This window comes from Lissotriton helveticus, chromosome 8 (assembly GCF_964261635.1).
Source record: "Lissotriton helveticus chromosome 8, aLisHel1.1, whole genome shotgun sequence".
Lineage (NCBI taxonomy): Eukaryota > Metazoa > Chordata > Amphibia > Caudata > Salamandridae > Lissotriton > Lissotriton helveticus.
Genome location: NC_136069.1, coordinates 120,559,269 through 120,571,132, shown reverse-complemented (window position 1 = coordinate 120,571,132; position 11,864 = coordinate 120,559,269). Strand labels below are relative to the sequence as shown.

The 11,864-nt window shown below is 46.8% G+C and overlaps 1 protein-coding gene across 2 annotated transcripts in view; it reads left to right on the top strand.

Moving 5' to 3' along the window:
• Positions 1-7,921: 7,921 nt before the first annotated feature.
• Positions 7,922-11,864, top strand: part of TEX55 (testis expressed 55) — a 532,765-nt gene continuing 528,822 nt past the window's right edge. For both annotated transcript variants that reach the window (XM_078656720.1, XM_078656721.1), the window contains exon 1: positions 7,922-8,054. The gene's annotated coding sequence lies outside the window, so the exon portion shown is untranslated. The remainder of the gene's footprint in view (positions 8,055-11,864) is intronic.

Here is an 11,864-nt window from a genome sequence, read left to right as displayed (position 1 = left end):
TGCTACGTAAGATCTTCCGGTGGATCCCCACCGAAACCAGGAAGACGGTAACCCAGGCCCTCGTCACCAGTTGTCTGGACTACGGCAACTCCCTCTACGCCGGTACCACCGCCAAACTCCAGAAGAGGCTCCAGCGGATCCAGAACGCCTCAGCACGTCTTATCCTGGACATCCCCCGCCGCAGTCACATATCCGGACACCTGCGAGACCTTCACTGGCTCCCGGACAACAAAATAATCACCTTCCGTCTCCTCACCCACGCACACAAAGCCCTACACAACCAAGGACCAGGATACCTCAACAGCCGCCTCAACTTCTACGCTCCCACACGCCAGCTTTGATCGACCGGCCACGCCCTCGCCGCCGTTCCCCGCTTCCGAAGAGCCACCAGAGGAGGAAGGTCCTTCTCCTACCTGGCCGCCAAGACTTGGAACTCCCTTCCGACCCACCTCTGCCTGACCCAGGACCACCTCGCCTTCAGGAAGCAGCTCAAAACCTGGCTGTTCGAGCAGTAGCGAACCCCCCCCCAGTCCCCTAGCGCCTTGAGACCATCCGGGTGAGTAGTGCGCTTTATAAATGCTTTGATTGATTGATTGATTGATTGATTGATTGATTGAAGCCACAGCCGTTAGCTCTGTTGTGGCAGCCTCCCAGCTTCGAGTTGCCCTCACATTCCTATCAAATCAGCCAAAGTCTGAATTCGAAAATACTCACCTGTGATCAGGAGAGAAGCCAGTACTGTATCTTTCAGCCCAGTACTGAACCGCAAAAGTAATCCCTAGCAGGTTCACTAGTAACCTGTATTTCCTCCATATGAACCCATTGTCTGCTTTTCTATGAAATTTCTTCTAAGTGTCTACTTTTGAAAACTGCAAATATTCTTTAAAAATCGTACGAAATACTGAAACGCAATTACCTACCTGTTTTGAGTTAAACCCCCTGTGCTGGCCCTAGGAGACTAGTGCTGGGTTACAAAAGTAACGCAATCGTACTTTACCTGTAACCTGAATTTCCTCCCATTGAATAACATTGTCAGAATCACCTTGAAAAGTTTCTAAGTGTGAATTTTTAAAACAGCTTTATATTCAGGAAAATTCATCACAGTAACTAAAACGTTTTTGCTAATCTGGTTTCAGCTTAGACCCCAGGACTGAATCTAAGATCTAGTCCTGGAACTACTAAAGTAATCCATAAAGTAATCAACTGTACTTTCCTATGAAAAACCCATTGAGCTCAATGCTAGAGTGTGGTTCAGAACTGTATTGCTTATTAGCTCTCCTGTAATTATTGTGTGTACAAACTTATTGCTCCTCTGCAAAGTATTTACATGAGAGTACTCGTACCTTGAAAAGTATATTTTTATAACTGTTGGTTCTAAAAATAACACCACTAGATCTGAGGATATAACAATTGGCCTGGAGTTCAGTTCTTGAGTGTGTGAAACCTTTTGCTGACTGAGTGTGTACAACAAATGCTTTACACTGTCCTCTGGTACTGCCTTACTGCTCAACCAAGCTACCACTTTGGAGAGTAAGGTCAGTTCTGACTTCAACCTCTGTTATACCTCTGGGGCTTGTGGACTCTATACACACTGTACTGCCTTATTGTCCAGTATATATAGAGCCACTTTCTCACAGGCCCAAAAAAGGATCGTAAACGATATTTGGTTTGGACGGTCTTATTGCTTATAACGATAAATAGGGCTATAGAAATAATCGTGAAAGATGGCTGCCATTTCGTAGGGGTCTAAGGCTAATTGTCTGTTTATATGGTGTTGATAGTCTAGTCATTAGCCATTACAAGATGGCTGCCGTTTTAGTCACCAGCTTCAAGCTGTTGTGGTGTTAATGATTAAATGGGATTCAACGTTATAGGATGGCTACCTCTTTTAGATGTGAACCCTTCGAAGATGGCTGCTGTTATGGTAGAAAATGTTGCAAGATGTCTGCCAAGTATAGGAATCTTCAGAAGGTAAACAGTAACTAGCAAGGGAGCTATTCCGATATGTCTGCTGATTAATTGGGAGCCATTTTAAAAGTTAGACGGGAAAGTGGTACTTAGTATGAAAAAGGCTTCACACTACTTGCCAGGCGTGTGAAAACAAGGTTTCTCTCCACCTATTAGGCTGAAATCAGATCTAATTTCATATGTTTACTCACATAAGATAAAATCCCCGGTTGCGCTCCTCATTTCCAGGTCAGGCATCGTGTCAGGAGGTGAAGGAGAATTAGGGAAGGTGGTCGGATGTGAGCAGACCAGCTTCGGTGAACAACTGAGGAAACTGTTGTAGAGTGCAGTCACTGGGGGCGGGACATCCAGTGCATTCGCTGAGCGTCAGAAATGACAAAGGAGATCCGAGCGTGGCCGCTAGACTCCCTGGCCGGAAAACGTCTCCCTGACTGTACCGGAGTGCAACCCCATGCGGGTGCAAAGCAGAGAATGGGAGAGATCAGAGGATCGGGTGGGCCCGCCGTCGTCTTCGAGCCGGACTCCAACTCCGTACTCTGACCGCAAGGCACGGCACAATCTTAGCTTCCCGCAGCTCACTGAAGCTGCAGGCTCATGGGGCAAGCTGGTGCGGCTCAGCAGGCAATCCAGGTCCAAGGAGTCCGTGCACAACTGCTGGCATACTCGGCGCATCTTCCCCCTCCTCCCGCCGTCGTAAATGATGTAATACATTCTAAATCTAATAGTACATTCCAAATAAAACTAATACATTACCACAGTCACTAATAGTTGTTGACTGTCAGTCATTTTTACACTGAAATTATGAAAATGTCACACATCAATCTGAAACCTTGGCAGTTCTGTGACAATGCCACATATGGAGCTTAGCATTATGTGTCTTTATTCGTCTGCGTGTAAACAAAGTCCACCCGGAGCCAAAGGGTTTCAACATTTCTAACTCTATAAGCACTACATCTATGTGTGTGAAATTAAGCCAAGGGCATCTGCAATTAAGCCGAGGGCATCTGCATTCTTGGACCCAGGGCCCGCCCTCAGAGAGGTCCCCTGACCGCTCCTCCTACTCCCCCCGCCTCCTAGTCATTCGGCCCCCAACGCCCCCTCCCACCTCCAGTCCACCCCCTCGAAGCATCCTCTGTGCGTAACACCCCAGCTCATACTTCGTCGAAAGCCGAACCCCCCCACCGGTTAGACACCCCGTTACCTTCCGTTCCGAACAGCCCAGCCCCCTACGTCTTACTCCCCCCCTTCCTTGCTCAAAGAGGCCCCACGGCCCCCTAGTCCAGCTAGGATGCCCCCAGCCGTACAAATGGACACGCATCCTTGCCCTTCACTCAACCACTTGTCTTCACTAGGGCAGAACACCTTCGCTATAACATTCCCACACAGTCTCTCCTTCAAAGCAAAAAAACGCTTCAAACAGAATTTAATCAGGCAACACCCCGAAACACTAGTTATTGACACCACCACTGCTCATCTAGAAGATAGAGTAAAATGGACTTCATTTTCCATACCAACAGGCCTGACCTGTGTGCCACCATCTTTAACTCACTCCTTCCCGTCTCCAAAACCACCGTCACAGAACACAACCGTAAACTAACAATCTCCCCCCTGAACCAACAGTCCCTGACCAGAGATATCTCCATCACCATTTTCGTGAATGGCACCATTCTAATTCAGGCGAAAGACGAGAACCTAGAGTTCTTCGACTCACTCTTGCGCACACTTAAGATGGCTACAGCTCACTACCCACACCAGCCGATCCCCTCCCGCCCAGTGGCTCCGTACAAACTCCAAGTCTTCAGAGCATGCTTTCGCCACCACAGCGACCCCACCCCCCATGCTTAGTCACCCCGCCAGTCATACGTCACCCTCAGCCCGAGATCCCCCTATCTCCGAACCCCCATCCTCCACCCATCTCACCCAACCTTCTAGAACTCAGCCCCCCTCTCATCCCCAACTGACTCCCAACCCCCCATTCCCTAGCTCCCGAAGCACTCCTAGTTCTCAGTCTCCCGCCCTTAGAGATCCCAGTCCCCCTAACAACTCCGATTCTCAGCCCTCCCGCTAACCCCCACCCTACTAGTTCACATCGTTCCCCTCAGTGGAGAAAACTTTCACCTCCAAAGGGACCGCAACCCCCCTCCCACTCTAGCCCTCCCACATCCGAATTTTAAACTTGACAACACCGATGCAAAGCCCCCCCGCTAACCCCCACTCCCCTAGTTCACATTGTCCCCCTCAGTGAAGAAAACTATCAACTCCAAAGGGACCGCAACCCCCCTCCCTCTCTAGCCTTCCCACAATCGAACTCTAAACCTGATCCAGGCACCCCACCTGTTAACCCCCCAGTAGTGACTCACCCCAAAGCCCCTCACACTCAGGGCTCAGCTCCGCCCACCCTCCCCTCCTCTCCCCCTCACTCAAGCTGACACAATGCCTCGACCTTCTAGAAGCGCAGATCGCTACCCTTATTCATGTCCTGAAGGAAACCGTATCCTCCATGGGAATCTCCAGCTGCCCTCCCCTCACTCCGCAACACCCCACATCCCTCCACCTTTCATTAGGAATGACTCTCCACCCCCCAACCGGTACCTGCCCCGCCCAGGTTCCCGGCCTCCACTCTCTATACTCCGGACTTAGTTGCGAGCAGAAAGTCCCAGAAGAACTATACCCACCCTCTTCCCCCCAGGAAGTGAGCGCACTTGTCTCATCTTACAAACTCCCCTCTAACCAACTAGCCCAGGCCCCACCCCTAAACTCTACTCTCATCTCCTCGATCCAAGTCATCACTAGAGTGGATAGGGACCCACCCCCCCGAAGAGCCACTAGACCCCCAACGTATCTATCCTCCATACCCAGAGTCAAGCCTGATAATTTGAAATCAAAAGAAGACCCTCCCATTAACGGTATGCTTATCAATAGCCAATCCGCCGTTAAACATGCAACGGAAATAGCTGACGCCATTCTCTCTTATGACCTGGATGTAGCCTTCATCACGGAAACATGGCTAACCACCCTGACCCTCCCCATTCTGGACATGCTGGTGCCGCCCGGTTTCTCAATTATCCACAAAGACAGGCCCGAACACAAAGGTGGTGGCATAGCAATTATCCACAAAAGTGACCTCTCCATCTCTGAAACTCCCGCCTGCCTGTATAACTCCTTCAAATGCCTATCGGTCATCGTCAAACCTCCCACTCATAGTTCACTTCAATGCCATCTCCTATACCATCCTCCAGGCAACTCCAACGAATTTGGAGCTCAGCTGTCGGATCTGATCACCCAATCCGCACTCAACAGCGACCACAGAATAATTCTGGGTGACCTCAACCTAAGATGGAACAAAACTAAAAACCCGCTCATTCAATCTCTCAACACCCTTCTGCAAGACAACGATATGATCCAACACTATTCATAGGAAACGCACCATAGAGGAGTGATCCTGGATGCAATCATTGCAGACAAAAATGATATCACGATTGATCATATCATCCCGGTGGACTGGTCAGACCACCACATCATTCTCTTTCATATCAGCTATTCGGCCCTATCCCTCCAACCCACTCAAGCCTCCCCTAAGTGGGTCAGGAACACATCCAGAGTCCCCCTAGACAAGCTAGAAGAAGGACTTAGCTCACTCCTCCCGAACACGAAAGAGCTCCTCTCAACCACGGAACTCACCTCGCTCTACCATTCAAACTTGGAGATTACCCTGGATCAGCTGGCACCTCTGAAACTAAAAAACCCAGAAGCATCCCCTCTAGGTCTTGGTTCTCCATGGATATTAATGAGGAAAGAAGACACCTCAGATCCCTGGAAAGAACTTAGAGGAACAACCCCACCTCCCTCCACCGGGATCAACTCAAGGCAGCACGCAAAAACTACTATAATCATATCAAGAGCAAAAAGTCATCCTTCTTCTGTTCTGCTTTAGACAATGCTAAAAACCGCCCCAACGAACTCTTCAACATCATCAGGAACCAAACCTCCAATCCAGTGACAGCCAACCTGGCGGCGTCCAAAACTCATTGTGTCAACTTTGCAAGCTTTTTCAATGAACAAATCGCCAAAATTGATCGATCATTCAGCTCAAATCCCTCCCCCCGCACAGAGTCGCGGACTCCTGCAACTAACCACAACACCCCAGTAACCTCGTCTATCCGCTGGTCATCCTTCAGGCCTCAAACCACCTCAAACTCAATGAAGAGAAAACATAAGTGCTCCTCATCTCGAATAAAGATGCAAACCCCCAAATAGTAGAATGGCTCAAAGCCTTAAACGCCCTCAATGTTTCTCTTGAGCCAACAGACTCTGTAAAATCCCTAGGGATTACTCTTGACCCCAAACTGGACATGAAAAAACACATCTCGAAAACCACCAAAAGTGCGTTCCTTAACCTGAAACTTCTCTACAAAATAATACCCTTCCTCCCCCCGAAAGATCTGAAACAGGCCACTCAGGCACAGGTGCTCTCCAGAATTGACTATGGCATCGCAGCTCTGACTGGAACATCCAAATCTCACCTAGAACCTCTTACCACTACCCTCAACGCCGCAGTAAGAATGGTCACTAGAACAAAGAAATATGAGCACATCTCACCGGCACTCAAGGAACTGAAGTGGCTCCGTATACACCTACGAGCCAGCTTCCGTACAGCTTGCCTCACACACAAAGCCCTGCATACAGGCAAACCAGAATATCTGGCCACGAAACTCAAAAGGGCCGGTCAGTCTAGGAACCTCAGAAGCTCCAACACGCTCCTACTCATCCCTCTGAAATCACAGAAACACAAAACCTCAAATAAATCCTTTGCGGGTAATGCTCCCGGGATCTGGTACTCCATCCCCCCCCCCATATCAGAATGACCGCTTCCTTCCTGAAATTCAAGATGCTACTCAAAGCCCTCTTCCTTGAGCGCTCTGCATCGTAATGAGAACCCCACGTCTGACTGTGAAAGACCGCTTTCTCTTTGATCCCAGAGCCAGATGATTCGCTCCTGATCTCCGTCCCGTAGTATGCTCAAGTTGATGTTGTGCAGACTCTTACTTCCCGCCTGTGTTCCTTGTTCTTGTTTTCCGTCCACATTTTCCTTTTGGTGCATATCTGTATTTGCTGTGAAGCGCTCTGATACCCTCGGGTCCAGTTAGTGCTATACAAAACTTCAATAAATAAATAAAAATAAATATTGTTTGCTGTCAGTTATAAACATACATAAAAAATAATGTATTGCCTTTGCCAATGCTTGTTGTAAATGTTTCCTACGCTAATTCAATCGTCACTCAGATATTTTCTTCTCTTTGTCTTTCCCGAACTGACCTTTTCTTTCCATTTACTGTGAGTCCCTGTCCCTCTAGTATGGGAAATAGTGTCCCCACTGGTATGTATGCTGGGTTTGCTGACCCTGCTCAGTGTCACTTGAGAAGCTGGGAATAAGAACAATCACGTCTGCATGACAAATATAACTGTCCAATGAAATGGTGGCAAAGCTAACGTAAAACCGCTACGTATGGGACAATCGTGACGCCGTTTTAGAATGGTAAGTTTTTGTCCTTCACGAAAAGAAATAAATGTATTTGGTGGCATTTTTTTCTCCGCAAACAATTTTGAGACTGGTCTCAGTTTTAATATACCTGCTTATTTCCAATTTATTGTAACAAATGACGATTCGCCCAAAAAATCAATCTTAACGGAAAGACCATTATTTTTCAAAAATGTGATTGTGGAACCCTGCAAGCAGCCGATATCCTAAAACGAATACCTACCTTGCCTAAACGAATGTGAAATGATATTCTCCATCTGTATTGCCACTGGTTATCTTCGGTTTCGATTCTCGGATGGTTATTCTGCTTTTTGTTTCTATTCAGTCGGCGTTCACCGCGTCCATGGTAACAGTGCGTGGACCTCACACCCACTACGCTACTACATGACAGCACACTGTTTTCGTCGTATGGTACGCGGTTGCCATGGCGACTATTCTCAGCGTCCTATGGCGGCCTCCGGGGGACAGTGCTAAAGAGACACGCGGCTGTGGGAGCTGGGGAGCTTTGCTGCTGCTGGAGGGAATTCCGAACATCTGCCGCCACCAGGTAAAAGCAGGGAGCGCCCCCTACCTCATAATGGAGGGATCAGACTCCGCCCTCTCTGTAGGAGGACATCTATTATTGGTATGACCTTCCTGTCAACAATATAACTTGTTGTATTCCCCCAGGCAGCACTCAATTGAATCTCTCGATACACCTAGCCTCTCCTTTTCCGTTCACAACAAGAAATAATGTTTACCTTTAGGGTTCTGAGCTTTTGCCAATAATTGCTCCAATTGTAACGCAATCCCTCTAGAATTATATATTGTCTATACATTGATGCATCTTATATTTATTTGTTCCTATGCAGGAATCCAATCCCAAACAACTTTTACAGGGACAAACAGACATTTTTTGTTCTACTGAACTAGATACGTTTTTCGTTAGCAATTTCTTAAAATATATTCCTTCTTTCTACCAAATGTGGTTTCAGATGTCCGCATTCTTCACATTTTTCCAAATCGTTTATCCCAAGCTGAGAGAAACAATGCATAATTAGCTGGGTAGTTCCATGCATTACGACATGTTCTTAACAAGCATTTGCAATGCAATAGGTCTTGCATTAGGAAAGTTTGAGCTATTGGTCTTGTAAATGACAAATTTTTTATTTATGTGTTGGTTTTGAAAATAGCGAAATGAATAGCTTTGTCATTTACAATGCCAATACTTTTAACTTTTGTAAATGTGACACCTATAGCATTTGTAATGCAACATGTTTTGTATTTACGTGACTTAGATGTATTGTATTACAAATAACAATGACTTTTAATTTTTTTAAATAATACTTAAATACAAGTTATTGTAATTTATAATGGCAAAAGCTTAAACTTTTGTAAATAAATTTTGAGAAGATTATGTTCAGTGTATTTTATTGTGACGAAAATCCAAGAACAGAAGTGAAATATCAATATCTTTTTGTGACATTTGTAATAAAGCTTGAAACATTGAGAGAACATATTTGAACCAGTTGTTGAATGGTTGCACACATTGATGCTGTGGTGGCGCTGAGTGATGTTGTGGTGGCGACGAGTGATGCTGTGGCGTTCAGTGATGCTGTGGTAGCGCATAGTGATGTTGTTGTGGCCCTGAGTGATGCTGTGGTGCCCCTGAGTGATGCTGTGGTGGTGTGATAGATTTATAGAGGGAGGGCGATAGATAGTTAGAGGGAAGGGTGATAGATAGATAGATAAATAGAGTGAGGACAATAGATAGAGTGAGGACGATAGATAGACAGAGTGAGGGCGATAGATAGACAGAGTGAGGGTGATAGATAGACAGAGTGAGGGCGATAGATAAAGTGAGGGAGATAGATAGATAGAGTGAGGGCGATAGATAGAGTGAGGGCGATAGATAGAGTGAGGGCGATAGATAGAGTGAGGGTGATAGATAAGAGTGAGGGCGATAGATAAGAGTGAGGGCGATACATAAGAGTGAGGGCGATAGATAAGAGTGAGGGCGATAGATAAGAGTGAGGGCGATAGATAGAGTGAGGGCGATAGATAGAGTGAGGGCGATAGATAAGAGTGAGGGAGATAGATAGAGTGAAGCCGATAGATAGATAGAGTGAGGCCGTTAGATAGATAGTGTGAGGCCGATAGATAGATAGAGTGAGGGCGATAGGTAGATAGAGTGAGGGCGATAGATAGATAGATAGAGTGAGGGCGATAGATAGAGTGAGGGCGATAGATAGAGTGAGGGCGATAGATAGATAGAGTGAGGGCGATAGATAGATAGAGTGAGGGCAATAGATAGATAGAGTGAGGGCGATAGATAGATAGAGTGAGGGCGATAGATAGAGTGAGGGCGATAGATAAGAGTGAGGGAGATAGATAGAGTGAAGCCGATAGATAGATAGAGTGAGGCCGTTAGATAGATAGTGTGAGGCCGATAGATAGATAGAGTGAGGGCGATAGGTAGATAGAGTGAGGGCGATAGATAGATAGATAGAGTGAGGGCGATAGATAGAGTGAGGGCAATAGATAGAGTGAAGGCAATAGATAGATAGAGTGAGGCCGATAGATAGATAGAGTGAGGCCGATAGATAGAGTGAGGCCGATAGATAGATAGAGTGAGGCCGATAGATAGTTAGAGTGAGGCCGATAGATAGATAGAGTGAGGGCAATAGATAGATAGATAGATAGATAGATAGAGTGAGGGCGATAGATAGATAGAGTGAGGGCGATAGATAGATAGAGTGAGGGCGATAGATAGAGTGAGGGCAATAGATAGAGTGAAGGAAATAGATAGATAGAGTGAGGCCGATAGATAGATAGAGTGAGGCCGATAGATAGAGTGAGGCCGATAGATAGATAGAGTGAGGCCGATAGATAGTTAGAGTGAGGCCGATAGATAGATAGAGTGAGGGCAATAGATAGATAGATAGATAGATAGAGTGAGGGCGATAGATAGATAGAGTGAGGGTGATAGATGGATAGAGTGAGGGCGATAGATAGAGTGAGGGCGATAGATAGATAGACAGATAGAGTGAGGGCGATAGATAGAGTGAGGCCGATAGATAGATAGAGTGAGGCCGATAGATAGAGTGAGGCCGATAGATAGAGTGAGGCCGATAGATAGATAGAGTGAGGCCGATAGATAGATAGAGTGAGGCCGATAGATAGAGTGAGGGCAATAGGTAGATAGAGTGAGGGCGATAGATAGATAGATAGATAGATAGATAGATAGATAGATAGAGTGAGGGCGATAGATGGATAGAGTGAGGGCGATAGATAGAGTGAGGGCGATAGATAGATAGACAGATAGAGTGAGGGCGATAGATAGATAGATAGATGGTTGTGTGTGTGGGGGGTTGTGTGTGGAGGGTTTGTGTGTGTGTTGGGGGTTGTATGTGTGGGGGGTTGTGTGTGTGGGGGGGTTGTATGTGTGGGGGGTTGTATGTGTGGGGGGTTGTGTGTGTGGGGGGGTTGTGTGTGGGGGTGTGTGTGTGTGGGGGTGTGTGTGTGTGGGGTGTGTGTGGGGGTGTGTGGAGGGTGTGTGTGTAGGGGGTGTGTGTGGGGGGGGGTTGTGCCTGTGTGGGTGTGTTTGGGGTGGTTGTGTGTGTGGGGGGTTGTGTGTGTGTGGGGGGGTTGTGTGTGGGGGGGGGGTTGTGTGTGTGTGTGGGGTTGTGTGTGTATGGGGTTGTGTGTGTGTGGGGTTGTGTGCGTGGGGTTGTGTGCATGGGGTTGTGTGTGGGGGGTTGTGTGTGGGAGGGGGTGTGTTTGGGGGTGTGGGTGTGTGTGGTGAGGTTGTGTGTGGTGGGGTTGTGTGTGTGCACGAGAGTGAAACACGGGCTGTTTAGATCAGAGGCACCTCATGTAAATACATTTCAAGGCTAAGAAGAAAAAAGAAGAGAGACCAAAGGTAAGTATAGATGGAAAAAATCTATAGATTCAAGGGTTGAATTCTCGAAAACAGAAATCATACCTGTTAATTTTTTCTGGCGAATATGCATCCAGAGGTCTATCCGTGTCCATAGGGGTCCACAGAATGCCAACAAAAACCCGGCAATAAATAAGGAGCTGAATAGAGAACACCTGTCTCTGATTCTTGAGCGTATAAAGCTCTTCCTTCCTATTATACCTGGAACAGGTTCGATGCCATATTGGGTGTATAGAAGATGTAAATACTAGCAGAATAACGCTCACTAAAAATATGAGCCTTGCACAAATGATCCTAGTGGGTAGCAGATGAGGGTGACATAATACTATAAAGACTTAAAGACATATGTATTCACAAGCGTTATGGGCTGCGATGGCTGTTCAGAGGTAACTAAAAATAAAAGACGGACAGCTAAAAGAAGAGTACAAATCTTGCAAG